The 27,430-nt window shown below is 44.1% G+C and overlaps 1 long non-coding RNA gene across 1 annotated transcript; it reads left to right on the top strand.

Annotated features, from left to right (window-relative positions):
- The first annotated feature begins 245 nt into the window (after positions 1-245).
- Positions 246-27,430, top strand: LOC129502918 (uncharacterized). Its single transcript, XR_008663073.1, has 4 exons — positions 246-436; positions 10,017-10,117; positions 14,162-14,284; positions 27,045-27,430. It is a non-coding gene; the product is annotated as an uncharacterized LOC129502918 (long non-coding RNA).

Here is a 27,430-nt window from a genome sequence, read left to right as displayed (position 1 = left end):
GCTGGGAAGCACGCTCCTTACTGCAATTTCATACCAGGACATTTGAGAGGGTTACGGGAAACCATCGTTCCCTGACTCTATCATCTTGAGTGAAACGGATGGAGGGCCTGTAAAAAGCGTGTCCTTTAATTTATGGCAACATAAACAAACCTGAGCAGCCTGGACTGAAAGTCCGAGATGAGGGGATAGGGGAGAAGCGTGGGCGTGGATAATGCGGTTAAAGTCCTTTTGCCTCATGCGGCGGGGCTCTGGGAGGGATGGCTTCGGCGCTTGGGCCACTTGCATCATGCTCCGCTCACACCGAAATTGTAGAAATAGATGGATTTGTTTAATTCCCGCATTGTAACAGGGTATTTTTAATAGCTGCAGGAAAGTGCTTCATTGGCAAGGATCGGAGAAGAGCAATTCGGCCCACATTCAGGAAGGCATACAGCAGGTGTGTGAATTTTTGCCTTATTCAGAAAAATAAGCTGTTCAGCGGCTGCTAGTGGAAACCACCTATTAAGATCGTGAAATTCTTGCTGGTTTGGGGTGTAATCAATTCATTTCAGCATATACTTAATAGGCCGCCTCTGGGTAAGATTCTGTGCTAACCCCCGAACAGGAAAAAAGATGAATTCATTTAATGTCAGCCTTAAAGGGACTTAGAGTAAAATGCAGTGGTTAACCAGTACACAAGTTCCAGATTTCACTAGTGGAGCGGTTATGCAAATTCCTTTAAGACTCTGTCTCTCCAGCTGTAAAATGGGTTTGATAAGTGGGGATGATGCTGATGCTGACCACGGTTGTAACAAACATGTATTGAGCACTGACTGGGTGCCAGGCTCACAAGGAGCTCGGTTATAAGAGTTTTTCACGTATTCCTTATTCAGTCCTCTCAACAACCTGATGGAGTAGGCTGGCTATTATCTCCATTTGCATTTCCTTCATAGGATAAAGCGAGGATTAAAGGAGTTAATGTATTTAGAGCACTGAAGACAATGCCTAACGTTTGCAAACTGCAATAAATGTTAGCAATAACAATAAGTATTACATTATAATTGGTTGCTAGAAGCCAGTCCCCAGATAATTGTCATAGTTGCTCTAAGACAGGTATAAGCAAAATGCTTTGAGGGTTCAGAATGGGGAGAGAGCACATCTAGGATGAGTAGAGACTCCATGAGCGAGGTGGTCTTGGAACTGGGCTTTCCAGAAAAGATGTGATCATGACAGACATCGTGGCCACAAAAGCATGTAAGCAGGGGCACCGGCATGGACATAACCCACACAGCGACCAGGAAGCAAACCAGCGCAGGACACATCTGGGGCAACTGTCTGTTTACACCAAATCTTGGTAGACAGAGAAGCCACTAAAGGATTGTAAGTGATGAAGACCATGGTTAGAGCTGTTTGCGTCCTGAACACAGTGGTGCTCCAAGAGTTTCCGAGGGAACACATAAAATATTGGCAAAGCCATGGATCCCAGGATTTAAAACCAACTCAGAGCCAGGCCACAGTTCAAAGTGGATGTGAGTTTGGCTTTAAGGATAGGATTAAATCAGACCTGAAAACTCACATGGACCAGATTTCGCTGGTCTGGCCCCGGGCATCAGTTGCAGTGCCAATATTTTATTTGTTTTTAAAATGATCCGTGCCACCTTGCTTTCACCTTTTGCCCTCTGACAGAGACTGTTGTAAGGAACAGCACCGAGCACCAGCACACGGCACACATCTGACAGTGAGCCATGCTGGGTGAAATTTGTGTAAAACTTGCCACTAAGTGTTGTAGCATTTTCTTCCTACTCCTTATTACTTCTAACTGGGACAAAGAGTGATTTAAGGACAATAGATTCCTTGTGTATGCCTTGCTTGATTTCAACACGCAGGCACAGAGCTATAAAGCTGTGTCACATGCACCCTGTCCTCCAAGAGCTTAGAGTCTCATGGAGAACACAAAACTAAGACATGAGCATAAATAGCCATAATATTAGGTGAAAAGGAGGTAAGAGCATTGGACAGAGTGCAGACAGTGTGCTTGGGTGGTGGGGGTGCAGGTGATGACGACTCTTCTTTGGACAAAGACCCCTCCCCCCTATTTTGTCCTTTATAATGTAATATACCCTCTACTGTGGGCTGTTTGATAGAGTCTTGAAGTTAGACCTTGGTTTGAATCTTGGTTCCATCTTTCACTAGCTAAGACTCCCTGGTAAAGTTTTTGATCTTCATTTTCTACAAAATGGTAATGATATTGCTTACTTCACATTGTGGCACAACCAGGCAACATATCAGTTAGGATATGCAGATAACTTTGCCCACCAGTGGCAGAAAACCCAAGGCAAACTGGCCAAATGGGGAACTTCGTAGCTTGGAACAGAGGCACTTTGGAGTGGAGTGCCTTGAGTGGAACCTTCCTATCAAGGGGCAGGCTCGTTCAGCATCTAGCCTGCCACCCACAGCGGCAGCTCTCCCCAGATCCGCTCTACTTATGCCATAGCACAGATGCCAATGTCCACATACTTCGTCCATATTCACTTCAGTTGGCCAGTGTAGGTCAGTGCCCACTTCTAAAGCAGGGACAGTCAGCATAGGTTCCTGTGTGAACTGCTGGAAAGTTGTGAGACCTTGCGTCAGTCATTCAATCCCTCCGTGCCTGAATTCCCTTATCCCATCAAATGGACTTGCTGATAGTACTCACCCCATAGGGTGGTGTTAGATTTTAAGAATGATGGTTATCTTAGATCAGTGTTCTATATTTTACCCCCCAGACCATATGCAGCTACCTACTGGTAAATCATGAAATAAATTTAGTGGACTGTGCCCATCCTGAAACCACAAAGAAAAGAAACAAAACAGAACGGTGGTGAATAGAGAATCTCAGAGCATATTGCAGCTATAAAGGCAGTGATTCATGAGACATTTGCTTAGGTTTCGTATGTATTTGTGCATGTACTTGGCTAAATAGAAAGCTTATTCATGGGCTCAGCGTGTGGAAAAGGTTGAAGAGCATCAGCCTGGACTCATCAGAGTGAATGGCCACGGCTGGGGCTCTTCCTTTCACCAGCTCACTGGGACACAGGAGAAACTAACGTTGGGGAGAAAGACAAACCACAAACCCTTCTATAGGGTTTAGCAAATGCCAGGCATTGATTTAAGAACTTTTCATATATTAACACATGTAACTTTTGCATCAACCATATGAGTTAGGCACCTTTATTAAACCCATTCTCCAGAAGAGAAAACTAGCAGAGAAGTTAAGTAATTTGAACAATGTCACACGGGTAGTAGCAGGGGAACGAGGTTCAAACCCATGCAGTCTGGTTCTAGAACCCACAGTTTTACTACGCTACACTTAAAATCAGCAGTCAGCATTCGCTCCCTGGAGGGAGGGTCAGGCACAGAGAATAAGCTCGTCATCCATAGTAGTTAGCATGAGGAATGTTGTTTTGAGAAGACCAATACACAATTATGAAATGCCCTTCTTTGGTTTCTCTCCAGTTCAGGATGTGTAGACCAATTTATGGGAGGGAACTTTGACTTTCTATCCAAGTCATAAGCTTAATAAAAGGGGATACTATGTAGTCCTCAAAAGATCTTTTAGGGCACAGCCCAGTTTTTCTTTTTTTAAGAAATTCTTAAAGATTTATTTATTTATTTGAAGAGAGAGAGAGAGAGAGAGAAGGAGAACAAACAGAGGGAGAGAATCTAAGCAGACGTTCTGCTAAGTGCAGAGCCCTAAGTGGGGCTCGATCTCACGACCCTGAGATCATGACCTGAGCCAAAACCAAGAGTTGGATGCTTAAGTGACTGAGCCACCCAGACTCCCTACGGCACAGCCAAGTTTTTCAAAGACTGTTCCTATGCATGTGGTGGCACTGGTCAGGGACAAAGGTAATTTCTTTTAAAATGGGCCACCTCTGTCTCCTTGAGTTGTGTTAGCTAATGGTTTCAATGATACATCTAGAAATGCATAGCATTTCTGAGAGCATGCGGTGCATGAGGGTCAGTTTGGTTGTGGTGTTTAGAAGACACTCTGATCTCCTCCTGGGATGTCTGGAAGGGATCCTGGAGGACTAAACAGAGTGTGATTAGCATGTGCCCTGGTGTACGTGGGAGCCACAAAGAAATATTCTGGAGAATATGACCTTATTTTACACAGGGCGTCTAATCTAATACAGCAGAGGAAGAATTTTTAAAAAGAGTCCCAAGAGGACTCATAAAATGGCTTTGAATTTCATTACGTTTGAGAGGGAGGCACTAATTCAATTAGCCACAAAATGAGAATTTTCCTACCCCTTCTGTTTGGAGCAGCGCTGAAGATAGACTGCCCCCGAGGAAGTCCTGGGCTGCCCTTGGATATGGACTTCCTTGTGGGGAAAGGCAGTTCTTATCAAGTTTCAGGCCAGCTTCCAGATTTTATGTTTCTGCTCTGCAAAATTACTGTGGGCGGGGAGAGCATAGGGAGTTAGGGCATACACCTTGGAGTCGGCGCTCTTCCTTTCAAATCTCAGCACTGCCATTTATAGGGGTGTAACTGTGAGCAAGCCATCTAACCCTTCCGAGCCTCAGTTTCCTCCCCTATAAAGTGGGAGTAATGAAAGTAGCTATCATCATTGTAGGACCATTGTGGGTGTCACGTTGATTGATACATGTTAAGGCATTTAGACGAGTACCTGAGGAGATTTCTGCTCTTCAGGTCATAGAGTGAGTAGACAGACAGACAGAAGACAATCATCACACAAGCTGTTAGTGCTCCGACATGGTGAAAGGCCTAAGGAGGAAGCAGTTGTCTCTGGAGGAATATGTGGGGAAGGCTTCACAGAGAGGGTGAATTTGGATCTCGAAAGATTCACAAGAGACCTCATAGGCAGGAGTCAGGAATGGCATGCCTGAAAGCAGGTCTTGCATGCCTATAGTGTCTCCAGGGATTAGTGGGCATTTACCAGGGGGTGACGCCAAGGATTTATGGGGCAGACTGGTGAGGTATGAGGCTGGGAGGTCACAGGGGGCAGGCAGGGACAGGACTGTTCATTTTGGCAAGGCAAGATTGTTCCATTAAATTAGGAGTTCTGTGAGCTTTACAGAATTCAATCATTCTTGTCTAGGTTTTTTCTTGGATAGAGTATTTCAAATAGTTTTGGAGAAAGCTCATTCCATAGCTAAATAGTCCTGTCTTGGGGTTGACATTGGATCTTTCATCGGTGGCTGCTCTGGTGACCCTCCCCCCACCCCAGCCCCTCGCCCTGTCCCGGACACCAGTGGGGAATTTGCCATTCTGGTTAAAATGATTCTGTCAGGATCAGAAAGAAAATGTCTCAGTTTGCTCTTAAACCTGCTAAATTGTTAAAATCACTGTTAGAATTTGATACATCCATGGAATATGTGGTTTTTGACTTTGGCAGAAAGTGTCATTCTGCTCTTGAAATTATTCTCATCAGTTTTTCTATTTGTCCATTTAACTCTATTTACTGCATAACCCCTACTTATAAATGGGCAATGTTCTAAAAATTCATTTTTAAGTCCGTTGTTTGGACCACAGATTGCATAGTTCCACGGAAATGACCGTACAATTTGTTGGTAGGTCTTCAGACAAGTTTGCCAGACTTAGTTAACACAAACTGGAACTGAATCGTAGCTAACATTTATTAAGCCGACAGCACAATTGCAATAATAACAACTTTTGTTTTGAAAAAAAAATAGAAAGACAGCAGTGTTGAATAGAAACTTTAAATTTCTATTATGTTTAAAACATATATCAGCCTTCCTGGATTGCTAGTCTATCCTATCCCTGACAGTTTACAAGTCATCTTTGGAAACATCTAATTAAAACCTCAAAACCAGCTGGTGAGGTCGGTGGGGATAAGGAAATTGCAGTTCAGAGAGGCAAACTGGCTTGCCCGAGAGCATACAAATTTTGTCAAAACTCTTTTTAGAAAATGAAGGTACAATATAAATGAATGATGAAGTAGAGTTAGCTTCACAATGTCAATTGCATAGAAATCTTGCCATATTTTGATTAGAGATTTTGGAGGAGATGTTGGTTATAAGATGATATGATCTTGCAACTACTTAACTAATCTAGTAAATATTTATTGAACCCCTACTAATCAGTTCTGTTTTTTGGCAGGAGGCAGGGGGAATGGTAGAGAATCACGGGTATTTAAGGCACAGCTGCTGGTCTTTATTAGTTATTGGGGTAAAAATTGTAGAGTAGAAGATCCCTTATCCAATGCAGTTGGGGATGGGAGTCTGTTGTTTATTTTTATTTTTTTTAAATGGGTATTTCTTTTTTTTTAATTTTTATTTATTTATGATAGTCAGAGAGAGAGAGAGAGGCAGAGACATAGGCAGAGGGAGAAGCAGGCTCCATGCACCGGGAGCCCAACGTGGGATTCGATCCAGGGTCTCCAGGATCGCGCCCTGGGCCAAAGGCAGGCGCTAAACCACTGCGCCACCCAGGGATCCCGAGTCTGTTGTTTAATCCAAAATTAAAATCATGGCTTAAGGTAAACATGAGAACAAAAAATTACATGTTTTCAATAACAAATATTGCTGTGTCTTTCTAAATAAACCCGTTTATCCCAAACGAGCCTTTGAAAAAGGTAATAGAAAAAACAAGTTGGTTTATAGTAGAATGAATGTATCTTGCCATTTCCGGAGGACAGGAGAAAAAAAAAAAAGAGAGAAAATGGTAGGCTGAGAGTATGTGGCATGAAACAGTCACCTCCTAATATTGAGTATCTTCCTTGGGCTGTGATGGCAACTTTTCCAGGATTTATTATTCTGTGATGTTTAATTTGCACGAATACTCCTAAAAACCAGAGACCCTGCCTTATTTTTTGTATTCTGTGGCGGCTAATTCTGTGCTGAGTACCTAGTGCTGGATAAATGTTTGATGACTGAATGAAGGGATGATTTAACACAATATTAGTTATGTTAGTAGAATAATAACCTGAATCGGTGGCCCAAAGAGTCAGCTTTTCTTTTGTGTTTAACTGTCTCCCAGAGGCAGCCTTAGGCCTTGGGAGATGAATCTGCTTCGGCTGATTTTTCAAATGACATGGCCAGCTTTCTCAAGAATGGATTTCTACTCCATTCCATTGCATACTTTGTTATGGGCCTTGGCCGGCTTCCTCCACCTTGTGACAAATCCTCATGGAGCAAATACCTTCTACCATCGGGACATGTGCCAAGAAGAAGAGAAGTATAATTCTACCCCCTACCATATTTTCTTTTTTAATTTTGAGGATTCTAAAAGAAATGTGGGACACTTTCATCTTACTTCCAAATTTTTCCTGGAATTTATTTTTGCTTTCTGTGGTGCATTTAAACTCTATCATTCCCAGTGTATTTATTTGTGAAATGGATTTAATTCTGTTCTTATAAAGCCTTGAGAAAGGTATGTCAGGGGCACACAGGGGTACACAATGCTTAAGAAAGATGTTAAAGTTTTAAAAGAGATTTATTTGACCCCGAGGCCAAATGGCACAGCCTGCAAATGTGATAAATCTAGCAAATAAATAAACAAATAAATAAATAAACATAAATGCCTTTGAGGAGGCAATGGGCCAATAGGCAGCTTTGCAGCTGGCACTTACTTTTACAAGAGCACTTGTTAATCCCACATGCTCAGGACAGTTATAAAGGTTGCATTTCCTCCCCAGACCTTTGCTACCCACCCCCCCCCCCCGGGTGCATGGAGTGGAACACTTTATTTGAGACTGGAGTCGTGAACGGACTCCCTGCAAGGTGATGACTTCATGTATATTGATACTGCCAGTAGGGGTTTATTTTCTTTCTTGTGAGGCTGTGATCCTTTGAAGTCAGGAACCACGACTAGCACAGCTCTTTGCTCAGAGCTTTATACTAGAATGTGTTCGAGAGACATTTGATAAATGGATGAATGAAGAATGCTCTGTCCACAGCCATATCTCCAGCACCAAGCACCATGCCAGCCCATGGGAAGCACTCAATAAAGATTTGTGAGAGGAGTGAATAAATGAATGAATGATGTAAATCACAGTTTTAGCCGGTGCTTCTATCTTCAGGACTCTAGCAGAGCGGAAGCAAGGCATTCTCGGTTGCCGGAATGGCACAAGGCCATTATCCAAAAAAGTCAGTGTCAGAACTTATCTCGGTGACATCAGGTGCTAGATTGGAGGACAGGGAGGAGACAAAGAGTAGAGAAGCAGAGGAGAGAGAATCAGAAGCACAAATGCCACAGGTCCCTGTCTGTCTGTGTATCATCCATCCATGTGGCATCTGTTGATGCATTTATCCAAGGATACATGAAACTGGCTGTTGACAGTTATTAGTGTGGAAAACTTTACCTCCTCCAGTCTATTTCTATATAAATATAGTCTGTGCCTTTCTCCTGAGTGGAAGACCCGTAGTGCAACGGCTGTTGGACATTCCCGCTTTGTCTGCCCATTGACAGCCTGGACTCTGTACTTTGTCCTTGAGGACTGAGCAGATGGGCCACCGTTGAGGTCAGCTGTATCCTTCACGGGATGCACCTTAGCTAGGGTCTCTATCTCAGTGATCCTCTCCCACTATTTTACATGGGAATTTTCTATGGGCTTCCTCACTGACATGTTGCAGATTATCCGCGTGAAGCCTAGTCTTGCCACTGCTTCTCCTGCTCAAAACCTTTCCGTGGCTCCCCATCATTTACAGGTTAAAATTCAAATGTCTTAGTCTTGTTTTCAAGGAACTTTATCACCTGCCCTTGGAACTCTCTCATAGGACTCTATTTAGAAGCCCCTTCTTCCAGCCACACTTGGACTAACTTCTAGAGAAACAGCTGTTCATCTCTGTTTCCCCCCCAGTGACCCTCACTGAGCACCCTGCCACATACCAAGCTCTGGGTGACATTTTGTCTGTGTCTTCACCTGTTTGCTGGAATGCTGCCTCTCCCTCCTCCCAGTTCAGCTAAGTCCTAACCGGGCTCTCAGGCCTATCTCCCATCCCTCTTTCTCCAAGTAACCTGCCTCGACAATCCCAGTCTAGTCCCCTTCTCCCTATGTGGGCTAGTCCCTTATTATTTTGTATTGTTATATGTTTTCTATGTTTATCTTGTCCCCTTAATCACATGGTGATTGCATTGTCTGCTCCCATGAGGGAAAAATTCCATCATAGGTTCTGTGTGTGTGTGTGTGTGTGTGTGTGTGTGTGTATTGCTTGCTGAAGGCACTCATGAACAGTGGGCTAATTGTGTAACTACTTTCAACATTTTGAAACTCTTATTATTTTCTTTTTTTTAAATTTTTTAAAATTTATTTATTTATTTATGATAGTCACACAGAGAGAGAGAGAGAGGCAGAGACACAGGCAGAGGGAGAAGCAGGCTCCATGCACCGGGAGCCCGACGTGGGATTCGATCCCGGGTCTCCAGGATCGCGCCCTGGGCCAAAGGCAGGCGCCAAACTGCTGCGCCACCCAGGGATTCCTCTTATTATTTTCTAAATTTGTACCACTTTAACAAATAGGGCTCTGAGGCACACATTATTTACTAGATAGTCATGCTAACATTTCTCATACTAAAATTTCAAATATCAGTATTAATGTATACACCATTTTAAACAAGGACATTTAAACATGAATTTGCCCTTTGACCTCTATTTACTAACATTTTTTCCCCCTGGAATGTTAGTAAAAAAATTGACTTATCCCATTTGTTATTCTACTTTGTGAGCTTGAAAGGATTGAAGAAAGGTCTACTTAGGGCTAAACCTTTCCCTTGTCCTTTGTGGAACAGTTGAAGGGTCATAAGGAAGGGTTGTATTTCTCAGGAGTCTAGACATTTCCCTACCACTGACTAACTCTGCCACCTTGCGTGAGGCACCCACTGCCTGTGCTTCAGTGTCCTCACATGTAGAAAGGGGGATGATGCCAGCTGGGCCAGAGGTCATGCAATGCTCAGGAAAGAGTTCTGAGAACTATAAAGTTCTATCTAAATGTTAGGTCTCATCATTGTCATCATCATATTACTAACATCTCCATCATTTTTCCACCTCTGCCACCATGTGCCCTCAACTCAGGCATCAAGATGAGAAATGCCATTGTAGCTGGTGACTTCGTATAGGATGGAGCAGTCTGCCATTTTCCAAATGTGAATGGTTCACAGGCCATACCTTCTTCTGTAAGTTGCAACTTCTGAGGAAACTGAGTGGGGTAAGCCATTTACCACTCTTGTGGCACCGGGATCTCTTCCAGTTTTTGTTTCTCCTGCTCCCACTGCTACAATAAGTCTTTTGGAGTATAAGATGTCTCTGGGGAATGGATAGGGAGTTTTAGTTTAATGTACCGAGCAAGTGGTCCTGAATATAGTACTTTGTTGAACCTAAAAAAAAAAAAATCAATTGTAAAATGCACCATTATTTCAAAAATCCCCAAGAAAGGAAAAGCTAACAATTTTCAAGTATGACACACCATTGATTACAGATGCATTCCTATTCCAGAGTTGTTGAAATGTGAAAAATGAGTCTGGGATTTAGTCACATACAGTGGGACCATTGCTACAAGAGTCTGGTCTGAGTCCTCTAAGCTCCAGACATGGCGGGTCCTGGGATCTCCCTGTCCCCCCACCCCCACCCCAGCCCCCTTTGCAGATTCATGTTGCTAAGCACTCCTATGGTAAGTTGCAACTGGCTGAACTCCCACTTCTCCTAGGCTTTCTGTTTTGTGGTGGGAGGAGGAGCTGGTGTGGGCAGAGGTTGAGGAGAGGCAATGCCACCTTCTCGGTCCCCTTGTTGCTATGTTAAATCAGTATGGTAAGAAGTTGCCCCAGCCACAGACCCTTCCAGTTCAGAAGAGGCACATCACTGGGCTTATATGTTCTCTTATCTAGAAGCACTAGAGGATCAAGTGCCCACTTGAAGTTTTTCCCAGTCCTGAGTGGCTCCTATTTGGTAAGGATTCATCTTGTGAGAGAGACCTGCCAAAGTGACGAGTAACCTGATGCACTAGCCCTGGGCCTAAGAGCAAAGTGGTTTTCTTTTCTCCCTAAGACAGAAGTGAGGGCTGGAGGTGAGCAGAAAAGTTCAAAGCTATTTGTAGCAAAAGGCACAGTCCCTGCCTTTGCATGTATGGGGTGGGGGGGTGGGGGTGGGGGTGGTCACCCATGTTCTCAGGTGTCACCGCCAACTGCAGATGCTTCAGCACCTCTTTTCCTTCAAACATCTTAGGTTTCAGAGAGGGAGGTAACCAGACCCTTCACATTTGTTACAGTAATGCTGTTTCAGGCCTTATTCCTTGACCTTACAAGTCACCTGCTCCTCTTGAGATATTGTCACCCTGTGGGGTGAGGCCTCTACTATCCAGATTTTGCTGACAATATTGGGAATCACATGTAGGTCTAACTCATGTTATCATTTAGTGTGGCTCTTTGGGTAGGTTTCGACGGCCAAATATGTCATTCTGCAGCAGTTGTAGAATGGGTTTAACTTCTTTCATTTGCATAATGAATTAGAATGTTCTGTGGATTTTGCCTCTGCCCCTGAAAGGTTGTTTAGTCTTCCCACAGACTTTCCATCTGCAGTAGAAGTCTGCTCTCTAAGCATGGAAGAGAGGCTTTCCAGTGGCTTTCCAGCCTGCTTCTTAAGTCTAAACTCCTTAGCATAACCCTCATCGCTGTACGAGTCAGGACTCTTAGCTCACACTGGCTCAAGGGAAATCAGTTAATGACTCGTGCAACTGAGAAGTCCAAGGATGGATCTAGAGCTTCAGACAGAGGTGGACCTGGGGGCCCAAACAATGCCTTCTGAGCTCTAGCATCTCCTGGCTTCCGGTCCCACGTCATCCTGGCTTCACTCTACAGGCAAGCTCTGCTCTTTCCTGCGAGATGGCTACCCACATCCAAACTGATATCTTTTCATCCTAGGAAGAAGAGGCACTTATTTCTTCTGGTATCGTTGCATGAATCCAGGGAAGCCCTGGTTAACCGTGCTTGGATCTTGTGTCCAGCCCTGGAGCACTCATTAATACAGGCTCTGATTAGCTCGCCCTGGGCCATGTGCCTGCCCCACAACTGTGGGTGCCTGGACACAGTGATGACAGCACTACTGGGAGCAACTGTCTAAAGCCACTATAGGTGGTGGGCAGACAACACCTCATATTTCTATAAATGGTTGGGCCCCTTCTGTCTGTCCAGCCCCTCCTAGGATTGTAGGCTCTCACCTGCCAATCATATTGGACTATTTCCTTTGGTGAAAATCTGACTTCAGCTTAACACTTCGTTGTCTTTACCCTCGGTGTTCCCTGGACTTTTTTCTTCCCCTTCTACACTTGTCAAAATTCTTCTCAGTCTTCAAGGATTAATTAAAATGTTACTTCCTTCAAAACTTTTCCCTATATGTCCAGTCCTTCCACACTGCAGTCAAAGGATTTGGCTGATGGCACGTTTATGGAGTTCATTATTTTTTCCTCTCATTGCACCTGCTTCCATCTGCCCCAGAAATGCAAAGCTTAACCTAACTATTTAGTATTCTTCCAATGTCACATGGGAGATGTGCAATAAAAATCTGTTGGATGGATAAATGTTCTCTCAAGATCTTTTTTGAGAGGATCTTACGTATTGGATCTACCCAAATACACAAGTGCATACACTATCAGAGCGAGTCCATTTCTGTAATATCTGCTTAACCACACACAGCACTTTTGTATATTCCCAGCAGCCCTCTGGGGATGATATTGTTATTTTAGTTACAAGTATACTGTCTTATCTGGTGACTTTTCTTTCTCGGGATTAGGGAACAGCATGAGCTGGGAATGGGGTCATGGCAGAAATTCTTTCAAGCCAAAAAACCCTGGATGTGTTATGGGATTGAATCGCATCATCTCTGGGAAAAGAGCAAAAGCTAGGAGAGGTAGCTGGGCATAATGGGTAAGAATGAAGCCTCCAGGTTTGAGGTCAGGTCCCACTACTTGTTAGCTGTGCAATCTTGGGCAAGTTAATATCTCTGAGCCTCAGTTTCTTTGTAAAATAGAGAAAATAGAGTTTTCACGTGGCAGGCTGATTGTGAAAACAACACAAGATAATGCATGCAGAGCACCTAAAATAGCACCTGGCTTCCAGTAGGTGCCGCCTCTGTCATCCCCCAACACACACACACACACACACACACACACACACACACACACACACACACAGACTGTGGTGCAAATAATTGCATGATTTTTCTTCGGGGTGACCAGCACGTTGGGCAGGTCAGTATTGGGAATGCATTAAAGGATGCTCTCTCTTTGTTCTGATTGTGGTTATCTGGCTAATACTGTCACTATCTAATGACCAGAATGATGAATGCTCTGACAGGCAGGAATATGTGGATGGCCAGAAGCCTGTTGAAGCAGGAGAGCGAGGTTCTTGTCTCATGGAGTCAAAGAATGAACCTTGTGGACAAAGGAGAATGAGTAAAGCCATAGAAGTTTATTAAGCAAGGATACAGAAAAAGCTCTCAGGAATGAGAGGGGTCCTGACAGGGTTGCCAACATGGGCCTCCAAGGACCCAGTCTTTTAGTTAGAACTGATCAGGGAGCCTGTGGCCTTCTCAGTTTTGTGATGTCTTGATTTGAGTAAGGACTGGTGATAACATCTTTAATGGCTTACTTCTTTTTAGAGTCTGGTTATTCTTTTCTGGTTACAGGTGACTATCATAAAAAAGACACTCTCGCCGCCCACACCTAGGGCAGAGCAGTCTGGTTTGTTCCCTTATTTCTGGTTTCCTAACACCTCAGCATTTTGGGGGACTTCTGTGAGCCTGATCCCGTAGCCCCTTACCCAGTTCTGACTGTCCCTTACACACAGTCACCTCTGTTGAGAGCCGTGGTGGCAGCTGCAGCAGTAATGGATGATGGGTTTTTATTTCCACGCCATCTGAAATGTGTAGTTAGCCTGGAGAGGGAGGAGGTCAGAAACCCCCCTTTGTCCAGATAACACTTGATGTGTGGAGGAAGACCCATTATCTCTGGCTGAAGGATCTGCATGTTGAGGGAAGGAGACTAAGCCATTTTCTGGATTAACTCTGTGCTTATTTGTAATAACCTAATTGTAGGCTCTATAGAAAAGGAACCCCAGAAAGTTATCCACTGCCAGAGTGATGACAACTCCAGCAACTTTCTCTAGGTCTTATTACCCCTACTATCTTACCCATCATCTTAGGTATTCAAATGCTTTTTGTATTTGTAGAGAACAGCTACGATGCTTCACCCAGACCGATGCACATCACATCAGAGAGGAAGACACATGTGTGATTCATTTTGTTAAGCCTCAAGTCTAAGGATTTACCTAAAGACTCAGGAATGTTGTGAGGTAAGTTTTGGAAGTGTCTGTGGTGGTGTGGTGATTATCCATTGGCAGGCTCACCTCTTCTACTAATTGGCCATGGGCTTGCGTTTACAAGCTGTGACCTACTGTGTTAATAATCTGATGGAATCTTCTAGGATGCAGAGAAAGGTACACTGCTTTACTAGTAAATGGATGGTCAGGGGCACGCTTGTGCCCTGTGTAGCAGCCCTAGACACCGAAGGGAGGCCTTTAGGAGTGAACACTTCCCTGAACCATGGAATGTCTGGGATGAGGTCAGGGTGGGTGGACTGTAAAGATTATCTATGCAGACCCAGGCATTTTACTGATAGAGATCCAAAGAAGCAACACTTCCTTGTCATGTTGCATTGTGATTGCTTACGTGCCTGTCTCCCTCCATCAGCTCAGACTCTTTCAGCTGCAATAACAGAAAACTCAACTCAAAACTACTTTAAGCAACCAGGGGACTTTATTGTCTCCGTCACCTAAGAGTTCAGCTGGATCCAGAGGCTTTAACAATGCTCTTGAGATCTAGTCACTCCATTTCTCAGTCTTCCTTCCAGCTAGCTCCATTATTCAGGCATGCTTTGCCTGGGGAGGACAAATGGCTGCCAGCAACCCTACAAATTGATCTCCCTGACTCCAAATCCAGAAGGAAAAAGAATACACTTCTGTTCGCTAAATTGGCTCACATTGGCTGTGAACCACTCCTGAAGAAATCACGCAACTCTAACTGGCCAGGCCTGGGGCATGTGTTCTGGAGCTGGGGATGGGGTGCCCTGGAAGCAAAATGCCTGATGTGGGACTTGATTCCAGGACTCTGGGATCATGACCTTAGCTGAAGGCAGATGCTTAATCAACTAAACCAGCCAGGCACCCCTTAAGAAAGTATTGTAACTTTGCTGTTCAAAGTCAGAAATGTCAATAGCCGTCGTTTTCGCCAACACAATATATTTTGGCAAATTGATTGGCGCTCTGGTAGTTCTTGGGGACTTAGGGTACGACAACCTGTAGTTACAGCAGGGATTGAAGTTGGCTAAATGCATTTGTACTGGACACATCTCATAGGGGTTCTCAGATTCTCCCAGCGTTGCCTCCAGGCTCTCAGCTGTCTCTCCGCTCCCTCCATGCTGGGGTTTTCACTCCTTGAGTGCTGACTCCATACTGCAGCCTGATGCCATCCTGTCACACACCCACCTCTCTGGGATCTCCATGACATCCCAACTCTGATGGAATGCTGCCCTGCAGGCCATGGGCTGTGTCATAGGCATTGGATGGTACAACTCAGAAATACGGGATGTTCACTCCCGATGGTGTGTTCTTTGCCAATGGCAAAAAGGAGATATGTAGGAACCAATCGGATAATTTCCCCTCTCGCCTCCCTCTGTGGAGTCTTTGAGGCCCACTGTGAAGCAAAGGCCAGTATAGTAAAGTATCACTTTGCATGGCTTTTTATCCTTCCCTGCCTTGCTTCTCTTTCCTTGCACTTTTGTTGCCCTGAGATTGCACCTGCCAAAGAAAGCATCAGAACTTAATTCTTGCTTCAGGCTCCTTTTTCTAGGAAACCTGGTCTCACACATTATTTTGTTTTTATGTAACTTATTTTTTTTCTCAAGGCTGCAGAAAACGTTTTTAAGTTCAATCGTCTTGATTGGTTTTTAATAAAATGGGGTTTCTGTTTCTTTCCCTATTTGTAAGATAAACTGAAACACGCAGTGGATGTAACTTGTTGAACATTATAGGCTTAATCCTTGGGCCACTTAAACACAGAATCTGAGTTTCCTGTCTTCCCACTGAATGTTCTGCACTCAATCACAATTTAAACCTGGATCTGCACCTACAAAGTGTAGAGAATAATTGGGAGAATTATCCCAATCATTCAAGCCAGGCAACCAAACCTAAAATAGCTACATAATTGATCTCAATGCCTCCACTTCACACTGGATCTCTGGAAACAGCCAAAGACATGCTACCCAAACCTTGCCATTGTGTTGTTGTAAGTGCTACTGATGATGGTGGGTATATACTTTTTAAAAGGTTGGTTCCATTTCTTGAAGTATTTTGTATTATGGGCCAAATTTCTCTGCTTTTTACCTAATGGAGACAAAAATAAAGTTCCAGCAAAGATAATAGACTCTTGACAGGAGGGGAAATGTCATAATTATAAACAAAACATTTCAGACTTGCCTAGAGGCGTACTATAAACATGAAGGTAAGGTTAATTAGTAAGTATGTATTTTGTGCTCTGATGTCATAGTGATTTAAAAGTGACTCCTTACCATTGTTGTATTTGCTAAAAATAAGTTTTTTTTTTGAATGATTGAAAGTATATTCAAATACTTATAGAAAACCAGTAATAGGGGCGGCCTGGGTGGCTTAGTCGTTTAAGTGTCCGTCCGACTCTTGATTTTGGCTCAGGTCATGATCTCAGGGTTGTGAAATTGAGCTCCACATTGGGCTCTGCACTGGCCTGCTTAAGATTCTCTTTCTTCCTCTCCCTCTCATACACATGCGCTCTCTCTATCAATAAATAAATAAAATCTTAAAAAAAAAAAAAAAGAAAACCGGTAATAAAGAGAAATCTGTTACAAAAAAATTCTGGTGATAGAATAAGCTCCAATCCACTCATACACATGCTCTCTCTCTCTCAATAAATAAATAAAATCTTAAAAAAAAAAAGAAAACCGGTAATAAAGAGCAATCTGTTACAAAAAAATTCTGGTGATAGAATAAGCTCCAATCCAAACCTAAAAGGGAAAATGTTAGCATTTCTGGCCTTTTCTCTGTGTGGTGGTTGATATTTAGGGTGGAGAGTGGGAGCATGAATTGCCCTGGTTTATATAGAAATTCATTAAATTCATAACTGTGTTAATGTTGGGGCTCCTACTCTCTTTCAAGCATTTTTTAAAGTACTATTGAGGAACTGGTGCTCAGAATGCAGTGGCTTCATCCTACTACGGCAGGCAGACACCACAGTGTAGTTTACCTATGAAAGAGAACGCATCAATAGAGCAGGAAAGGTGCTCCTGCTCATGAGGAGCCCGAATCATGAATGTCCAAACCAACACTAAGAGCACCACAGTGTTTTCTGACACCTTTTTGAAAGTGCATGAGTGGTTACTGTTCTAGCAGAATAGCCAATTAGCTAAACATTTCAAGTACCTAAAGTAAACTCCCAGTTTTAATGAATGTGCATCTAAAAGAACCTTAGAAAAGTTTTAATTTGCTTGCTGTTTACAAACACATCAGTTTGAAAAAGACTTGTTTTAGGTGTTTGTTTGGCTCCCAGCTTGGTTTTGATTTTCCCTTTCGCTTGGGCCACAAAACAAACAGGGAGAAAGATTAAGATTTTATAGAAAATCTTTTTTTTTTTTTATTTCATAGAAAATCTTAATCAGGCATGCAAAGAAAGGCCATAAGTATACACTGTCCTGGCAAGACCCATATGAAATACTATTCATGTTATGTAATTGGGAATTAGAGAGGGACCAGTGGCTTGGCCATGGTGTCCTTGTGGGAGAGACTGTTAGAGAGAAAGTGACATCTTTGTCACATGTGACATGAATGTGTGGCTTACACCATTCTCACTTGTCAACCTCAGCTCAAGTTCTACGTTCACATATTCACCTAAGAGATGACTAGGAAATGGGTCAGGTGTTGATCGATTCTTATGGAAAATGGAGAATTTAAAATGTTCTGATCGAGTGTATGGAACAAATGAAAACCAAGATGAGCCAGAGTTTTTTCTTTCTTGATTCTTTCATCTCCAGTCTCAGAAGAAACTTGGAGATTTCAAAAAGCTCCCTATTTCCCAAGAAAGATAAGGAGGTTCCAGAAAGGAATAAGAATTGGCTATTTAGTCTTGTGAACTTGTCAACACTTGACAGAGAAACAAATTGTACAAGGCAAGAAAACTGAGCCTCGGACCTTGGAACATTTTAAAACAAAGGTCTTCTGCCAAAGATTCCTTAATGTCTATTACTCCTTCTAAAATTAAAACAAATATACCATGAAATTCAATGAAACACACTCATTTTCTTTTTTTTTTAAATTTTTAAAATTTATTTTATGATAGTCACAGAGAGAGAGAGAGGCAGAGACACAGGCAGAGGGAGAAGCGGGCTCCATGCACCGGGAGCCCGACGTGGGATTCGATCCCGGGTCTCCAGGATCGTGCCCTGGACCAAAGGCAGGTGCCAAACCGCTGCGCCACCCAGGGATCCCTCATTTTCAATATATAAACAATGCTAGGCTTTCAGTCCCAATGAAAGGCACATTTTCCCAGGGTGTTGTGATTTGTGAAAATTTGTTTTTTTCACAAAAGGTCAAATAGCACTTTCATATAAACCGCTTCAGTTTCTAAATGCATAAAACGTAATAAATGTTAAAAGTTAGGGGAAAAAAAGGTAATGGGATAGAATTTGTTTGGCTATTAGCTCCTTTAGGCTATGGAAAAGCATCATGTTACTCAACTTCCTTTTGGAACAAGTTAACCTCTCTCATTGCTTAGTTTGGTCATTAATTGAACATTGGCTTCTTGAGAACCATCATCTGTGGCTGGTTCATTTTTGTGCAGCTCCAATTCATCTTTTGGGCTCCGTGGCTTTTTCAGCCTTCTACTGAGCTAATGATAAATGCACATTTCAGGGGTGAATCATTATTAACCTTCGTAACACGCTGAGCCATATTACTTTCTTACCTCTTCACTAGTTCTATTGTCTCCTTTTCTTCGCTTTCTATATTTAAGAACAAAACGAATGTTTAAAAGTTAAAGGACACAATATTTCTCAAAGCCAGTCAATTGCATAAAAGGAACAAGAGAAGTCTTAACTATTGGGATTAAATGTATAGTCCACTGCTATTAAGAGGGCACTCAATGCTCAATACACAATACTTCCAATCAGAGTTAGTTTTACCTTTAGAGTGATTTTCTTAGTAAGTTCCCTTTTAAAAAGCCAGTCTTCTCCTATAAAATGATTATTCTAGTAAAGTCATTATAATCCATGGGGTCTAGGAAGGTGAAGCCAAGATTAATGTGCCTGTGTATCTTTAATCCCTGGTCTGAGATCATTGTTGAGGTTTAGGTCTTAACGTGGAAAAATTTAGCCTAATTACTGTTTGAGGATCTGACTGCTGTCTCTGTACTTTTAATAGATCAATTCCACTCATTTTTTCAAATTAGCTTTTCCAAAATGCTTCTGTGCGGTGCCAAGTATATACTTCTTATATTTAGATTTAAGGCTGGTATATTGGATTCTTTTTCTTTGTCAGTTATTTTTGTTTTTTTCCTGACTCATTCTGTATCCCAATTCCTTTAAAGTTATTGCTATTTTTTCATGAAAGCTGTGAGTGTGGCTAATAGAAAATGTGGATAATTTTTTAAAAGAGGAGACTTTATATACTTTTCCATGTGGGTACATATGATTCACATATTCCAAGGAATTCACAATGTTCCAAGGAACATCTTAGAGTCATTCTCATGGGATTTGTCCCAGTGGGGATCAGAGGCAGTCATTCAAATCCCTACTTCCTATCCCATGTGGAGAGAGATAGAAAGATAGAACTCTTAGCACAAGGCAACATGCTAAGCATTTATATTCCTGGTTCAGCATTATCCCGAGTTGGAAAGTGGGGAAGAAGTTAGGTATTTTTTTGTCGGGTGCCTCTTACCGCACCTCAAGTTTTGCATGGGAGTGAAAATGAAAGATGGAAGAGAAAAAAAAAAAAAAAGAAAGATGGAAGAGTGGTGTTTATGGTAGGTTTTATTGCTCTTTTATAAGAACCTGAGAGGAGTGGGCTGCTTCACAGTGGGGGTATCCTCTCACATGAGTAAGAGTGACTTGTCTAAATTTATGTATAGACTAAATAGTAGCAACCACTTATTCCATCAAATTTGAACTGTGACAGGTTTGGTTTAAGGTCATTCCCATTGTAACCAGGCAGTGGAAAAGACTATAAAAATATACAATTCAAAGAAGGTGGTACCCCATGGATATCACAGGCAAGCAAGGAAGCCAAGATGGTTGTCTTTCCTGCACAGATAATATTCAGATCTTATACTACTGGGCCTTCCTCTGAGAAACATTTGGAAGCCATTGTCTATGGTAAGGCCAGACATGTGAGCGTCTCACAATCCTGGATCTGAAATCCTTGTGAAAAATCATGATGAGAAGGGATGGGGTCCTAGGGCTTTGGTGGGTGACGGGGAGCCCCAGGATGGGAACCCATGTCACCATTCAGCACCCAGGAGCTCCAAGCATCTGCTCACATGGGGCTACCTACCAAGTGACATTTTTGAGGTAATCCTTCCTGAGTGAAATGCTCCCAGCATCTTTTTTATCCAGTAACCAAAGTTCTTTTGCAGCAGGGCCCCCAGGAACTTAGAGCTCCTTGCGCATGTCCCTGCCTACCTGCCCGATCCCTTAGGTTGGTTTCCTCTTGGCCTGAGTAATGAAGGATGTGCAGCGATCTCATCTAAAGACATGCGAAGCAATTTGGAAACGTTCCTTCGTTAGCGAACTTTTAGTATGTCCCATGACTGCTACAATTTCTGTTGGTGCAGATGGCAAAGGGCTGGCTCTTGAGTGTGTCTTCCTGAGGCTGTGGGGCAGGAAGTTGACAATCAAGTTACCTCTTTCATTCTAATTATGCTGTCCACTTGCTCCTCTGCATATAACCCCAGTGCCAAAAATCTGGCTAATTCCACATTTCCCCAGGCACAGTCTTCATGTAGGTGGTATGTGTCCAAGACCCAGCATCTGGATGCCTGAGACCAGTGTATTGCTGTGTGGACAGATTTCAGCCACTCCAGATGGGGATTATGTTCAGGAAGTGTAGGACCCCTGCAGAGCTTTCAGAATGAGAGAAGAAATAAGCGATACAAAAGAGATCGACGTCGTCGTGGTCCTGGCAGCAGGGAGAGAGCTTTATGTACATGTTCTTACAGGGTTTGGCTAAACATTTTGTACAGTTCATATGAAAGTGTGAAGCACCGTAATCCCCTTCCCTGAAGCGAAGCAGAAGTATTGCAACACAAAGGCCGGCCATGGGGCTGGCAGTGGTGCTCTCCAGCACTCAGTTTGGTACAAAGTGCTGTCATTGCCATTTGGAAGTAGCTCCCTGTAATGTGAAAAGGCTATCAGGGAAATGCTAGCAATCACAAACACAGCTATCACAGGACACGGAAGGGCAACCATGTAGCTTTGCAGGTTGCCATCATGGCTCCCATGTACCTCTCTTGTCTCAGGCAGAGTCCAGAGAGAGGAGACAGAGAAGAGGAGGAGGTAGGACCCAGTAAGGCAATATTTTCCAGCCAAGCCAGGAAGTTCAGGTAAATGTACCCCTCCTTTGTAGTTTTGAGTCTTCAGGGTCTTTTGGGGTGATCCACTGAGGCCGAGGAGTGTCTGGGGCAAACCCAAGTTAGCCTGTGTGCGTCTGGTCTTGGGGAACGGAGAGGGCAAGGCAGAAAAACAGAAAAGTGGGAAGTGGTTGCTTGGTGCTGAGTTTGGCTTAGAGTTTTGAGCTCCATTTGAGCCTCTGGGCTCCAAGCAAAACTCAGGGGGGAATGAAAGCCACAGGAACCCAAACAAGGTTAAGGCTTGGCAGGAAGCCGTTTGTGGGGCCACACAGCTTTTCACACAGCTCTGCCTCTGCAGGCCTTCGGGTGGTTGAGCCACCTTTCACCATAAATAGCATTTCTCTGGGCTCGTGTGAACCACTCATTGAATGTGTTCAGTCAGGACTTCAGTTTTCCCTGAAGCAGAACCCCTTTCTGACACCCAAGACCATGTCCTTGGCTGGCGAGTTATTATGTACCCCGTAGCCCAGCCAGGCAAGGAAATGATGTTTTTGTGAAGAAATTCACCCTGGGGTTGAAGAGATGTGAGGGGTTGTGAAACGAAAATATGAACAGAGATTTGGAGCTGAGACTCTTCGACTCTGTTGGGTGAGCGCTCTCCCCCCCCCCCCCAAACCTCTTTCTCTATAATAGTCCTGGAAAAACAGAGGTGATGTCGTCATAGCAGCTGCTGATGGCCTGACAGACAGTTTCCGCAGCGCTACATGAGGCCCTTTGGTGTCCCTGTCAGGAGATTGGCAGCTGAATGACACCAATGAGGCCGGGCCTGTATTCCCTCTGGGAATGCCGCCCTAATTGATAGACAGAAGGCAAAGAGAAGGATTGTTTTTGAACCTGAAAAGAATCCCCTTTTTTTCTCCCTAAAGCTCATGCCCCCACTCTCCGCAGCTCTACTTCTCCCTCCCCCAACCCCGACACTTTTTTTTTTTTTTAAAGGTGTTTTGTTCCAGAGCAGTTACAGAGCTTAATGGAACCGAATGACTTTTACCCTTCACAATCTGTCAGTCAAAAGCCCGACTCCAGGACTGTTAAATAAAGTCCTTTCAGAGGCAGACAGGAGAGGAATGTGTCAGTCAGGCAACAGACCCTGTTGTGTTTTCATCTGTCAGAGGGGTGATGGGGGAGGGCAGCGGGCCCCAGGCAGGGCACATTCCCAGCAGCCGTTAAGAGGCCTTGACAAATCCAGGTGTAGAGCCAAAATGTCACCCAATCACCAACATTCTTGAGGTGTGGGCTCAGAGCCCCCAGGCACTCGGGTTTGCAATCAACTATGAGATGTTTGGGCAAACTTTCAGCACAGGTTTCAGACGGAGCATTTTTAACATAAAACCAACCACTAAGTGCTGGGTATCGGTACAAGGCATGGCTTTCAGATTAATACACCGCTTAGCTGCGAGCCCCGCAGACAGTAATCCTCCGGCTGCAGGGCCTTCCCGGAGACTCCAGCTCCAAACCAATTTTGTAGAGCCACTTTCATTTTTTTTCTAGTACTTTCCCTTTACATTATATGACAATCCATTAATCTTGCCCATTAACTTAAAATTGCTGGGCAATTTTTTTTTTTTTTTGGTGGGGGGAGAGTTTTGAACAGTTGCTTTTGTTCAGTATGGATTCGGAGCTTTATATAATAAAAAATGTCCACCGTTGGACAGACTAATGATCTATTCCTTATGTTTTAGTGACATTTCCTTTAAGGGCTTAAAAAAAAAAGATTGGAGAAGGATGAGGGAGTGAAGTTAATATTGAAACAAACAGGGTTTGTTCTTTTTTAAAAATATTTTATTTTTTATTATTTTTTTTAAGATTTATTCATTTATTCATGAGAGACAGAGAGAGAGAGAGAGAGAGAGAGAGAGAGAGGCAGAGACACAGGCAGAGGGAGAAGCAGGCTCCATGCAGGGAACCTGATGTGGGACTCGATCCCGGGTCTCCAGGATCAGGCCCTGGACTGAAGGTAGCGCTAAACCACTGAGCCACTCGGGCTGCCCTAATATTTTATTTAAATTCAGTTTGCCGACATAGTGCTCATGCCACCAAGTGCCCTCCTTGGTGAACAGGGCTTGTTCTTATTGGAGTGGTATGAAGTAGCAAGGAGCATGTTTTTACCCAGGGGGCAAGGCTTGGGGTTGGGGCAGGAAAGTCACTCACTGCCCACGAGGGTGGCTTGCTAACGGTGCCAGGGCTGGTGGGAGAGGGGATCCAGCGAGTGTTGTTTTGGCTCAGGGGTACATGTGGGCATGTGATTCATTACTTGCTTCCTTGTTTCCCTCTCCTTGAGAGATTTTGCATAAAACAAAGGAATTAGCCACCCCCAGTTTTCTTTCCTCTGATATGCTCTCTTCCAGCTTCCAATGTACTACACCCCAGATAGGCAGAATGAGCAAAAGATTCCATCTCCCCTCTTTTCCTCCTTATAACCCTGTGCCCAGATCCAGGTACGGAGGTGTCCATCTCCTAGCCGACCCTGGGACCGCTTTTGATACTTGGGTACGTACATGGCTACAGTGAGAAATGAGAACTTCTCCTCTCTTCTCTCCTTCCATCCCTCCATGGCCAAAATGGAGATGCTGGCTTCTTTCTATCCACACGTTCAGGGTTCTAGGGCTAAGCTAGTTTTAGGCAGACTAAAAATGAGGTTGGAAAGGCCTCTGGCATAGCTGATAAACTCTGTCGGCCTGAAGTAGTTCTAGACATGGTTAAAATAAAGACAACACACTCTATGTTACTAGAGCTAAATGTTTTCCAAAGAAATGGATCTTCAGGGGGCCTGGGTGGCTCAGTGGTTGAGCTCAGGTCATGATCCCAGGGTCCTAGGATCGAGTCCTGCGGGGAGCCTGCTTCCTCTCCCTCTGCCTATGTCTCTGCTCTGTCTGTGTGTCTCTCATGAATAAATAAATAAAATCTCAGAAAAAAAAAAGAAATGGATTTTCAGCATTTCACAATGTTACATCAGACTAGAGAGTCAAAGTAGGCAAAACCTGAACTGATTAAGAACAAAGCAGACCCACTGATTTCTGCATCGGGGTAGAGAACTGTGCTTCTCTTTCCTCCACTGAGAAAGTTCTGGGGCTATCCTAGAATCCTCCATTGTTTACAGAGCCGAGTTAGATCGGAGGCCCAGAGAAACTTCACGGGAGTGATCTTCCTCCAGAATATTAATGAAGGCTTCAACTTCAGCCCTAGAAATACGTGCGCTGAGGCTTCTTGAGTCCATCCTTCACTGATTATTAATGATCTGCCACACTTAGAAAAAAAAGCCATTTCTCGGCTCACTTTCCGCCTGCCTTCCTTTCCCTCCGCCTAAAACAAACATTGCATCTGGGGCCCTGCTGCAGACACAGGAGCCTTCTGAACAAGGGGAACAGTTTTCCTTTATGCCCGAAATGCGAGTGGATGCCAGGGCTTCTGTTTTTAACATCGATGGTGACACAAAACCTTGCACGCATGGCTGATAGAAGTGCTCCTGAAAATGGCAGTGTGTACGACAGCGGGAAGGAAAAATCTTTCCATAAAGCCCTCATCCCTGCAAATTCTCTGGAGGTGGCACTCAGAACCATGCTCTGGTTAAAACGCAAATAAACACACAGAGGAACCAGCAAACAAAAATAAACCCAAATCCTACTCATTTCTCTGACGGTCCCCAAATTCAATCAAAGCCCAATTAGGAGCAGTTTTTCATCCTTCCTGGCCCATTTCTATGGCTATCGGTGGGGAGCGGCAGACAGGGCCTGCTGACCCGTCCTGCTCTGCTGCAGAGTGCTGACCTTCTCAGCGCTGGTCTGGCTGTGCCCACATGTGAGCAAAACCTCCCATCCTCTCACTTGTAAGTATAGTGAGTCCTGTGGTTTGTTGGTGGAAACAACATTCACACGCTGGCCATAACATCTCTCAGTCTTCACACTTAAATGATTCTTTTTTTTTTTTTTAAAAGATTTTATTTATTTATTCATGAGAGACACAGAAAGAGAGAGAGGGGCAGAGACACAGGCAGAGGGAGAAGCAGGCTCCATGCAGGGAGCCCGACACGGGACTCGATCCGGGGTCTCCAGGATCACGCCCTGGGCTGAAGACAGGCGCTGAACCCCTGAGCCATCCGGACTGCCCTTAAATGATTTTTATTAAACATATGTCCAGTTAGGTTTTCATTCGGTTGGCTGCTAAATCTTGTCTCGGATGAATGCCATAATGACAGTTTCCTTCCTCCAGTTGTTCATGGAAGCAACTAGAAGCCACATTTGAAAGTGGTTGATAACTCTCTATTCACTTTTTTGGGGGGATTGATTTAGTTTCAAAATTCTTTTTTAGAAGTCTTGTTATTTTAACATTCAGCAACTTTAGTGTCGATTGTGCAAAAACGTACTCTTGGAGTTTCATCTAAAGATGCCCAAACCAGATTACCAGGGAGCCTGAGGGTTGTCTGTATAGGCAGGGCCTGGGGATAGGAGCTGCAAGTGTGTAAGTCAGTACGTCAGGGACTCGGCAATGGAAACAGACTTCGGCACCTTGGCCACCGCTGGTCCAGTTCCTTTGTCCAGTTTCTTATGTGATTTTTGGTCAGATGAGATCAATTTTACTGTCAGTTATTTGAAATAATAATTTTAGTAAATGATTATTAATTATAGTATGTTGACCAGACATTACATATCATTGGTGGAACAATGGGTGCCCGCTTCCATTCTATATACATGATCTTACTTACAAGGCAAACCACACTCCCCCCGCCCGCCCCCACCTCGGGTTTGGGGCAGTGTTTATAGCAGTTAAGAGTATGGCCTCTGGTAACAAAGTGTGTGCTTTCAAATGCTGGTAGTGCCACTTACTGCATGTGATCCTCATCTATAAAACAGGGGTGATAATAGCATGCACTTCACAGGGCGGCTGTGGGGCTAAATGGGTTCATGTGTGGCAAGCCTTTAGCACTGTGCCTGGCGCATCATCAGTGCTGTGCAAGTGTTAGTGCTTGCTCTTGTTTCCCCCCACTGTGTGCAGCCCACATCAATCATTCAAGGGGTGGCTTCTACCGATGAGAAATAGCATTCTTTATCAACAACAATAAGCCACTCGTTGTTCTGCTGGTGTATAAAATGGCCTGACCCTGGTGGCCGTGAATTTCTGGGGAAGAAGTGGTTTATGAAGAAGCTTCTGGGGAAAGCTCCCTGGTGAGTAGACGACCCCGACGGGCTGGCTTTTCCCCCCAGAGCAATGCTGAATTAATCCCGGGGCTGGGCAGCGTGCCCCAGGAGTGGCTGAAAACTCCTGAGGGGGCCACTGGGTGGCACCTTGTCCTCCAGGCCCCCCGTGCATTCTTGTCCCCGTGCAGTCTCAGAAGTGCTGGCCCGGCCCGGGAGCCCATATTCTTTCAAGATGTTTGACCCTCGTCTCATTAAACCTGTCCTGGTTCTGCCCCAGGCTGCTCTTGATCCGCACTGAGAAGGATATTGAAGCAGCAGCCTCTGGTAAGAAGATACGTTGAAACCAGAGAAGACCTCATCACAGGGCACACAGCGGAGCAGGACTGCCTAGTAAGGGTATTCTTGAAAACCAACACCTCCTCCCTTGGCGCACCCGGGGTGTCCTCAGGCCATCTCCGCCAGTGGATCAAGTCACACCCTTTGGGCTGCCACCAACTGCAGGACGGCCTGCCCGCTGCTTCTTGGCTGCTCCCAGATTGGCCACTTTCCTTCTGGAAATACCGCTATATCCACCAGTCATGGCTCGCTTGCCTATATGATTGAAAGACCAGACAATGCCTAGTTTAATCCAGTGTAATTTAATAAATATTCATTAAACACTTA

Source organism: Nyctereutes procyonoides, unplaced genomic scaffold (genome assembly GCF_905146905.1).
Source record: "Nyctereutes procyonoides isolate TBG_1078 unplaced genomic scaffold, NYPRO_anot_genome, whole genome shotgun sequence".
NCBI classification, from domain to species: Eukaryota; Metazoa; Chordata; class Mammalia; order Carnivora; family Canidae; genus Nyctereutes; species Nyctereutes procyonoides.
Note: the sequence above shows the minus strand (reverse complement) of the source record. Positions and strands in the feature narration are given on the sequence as shown.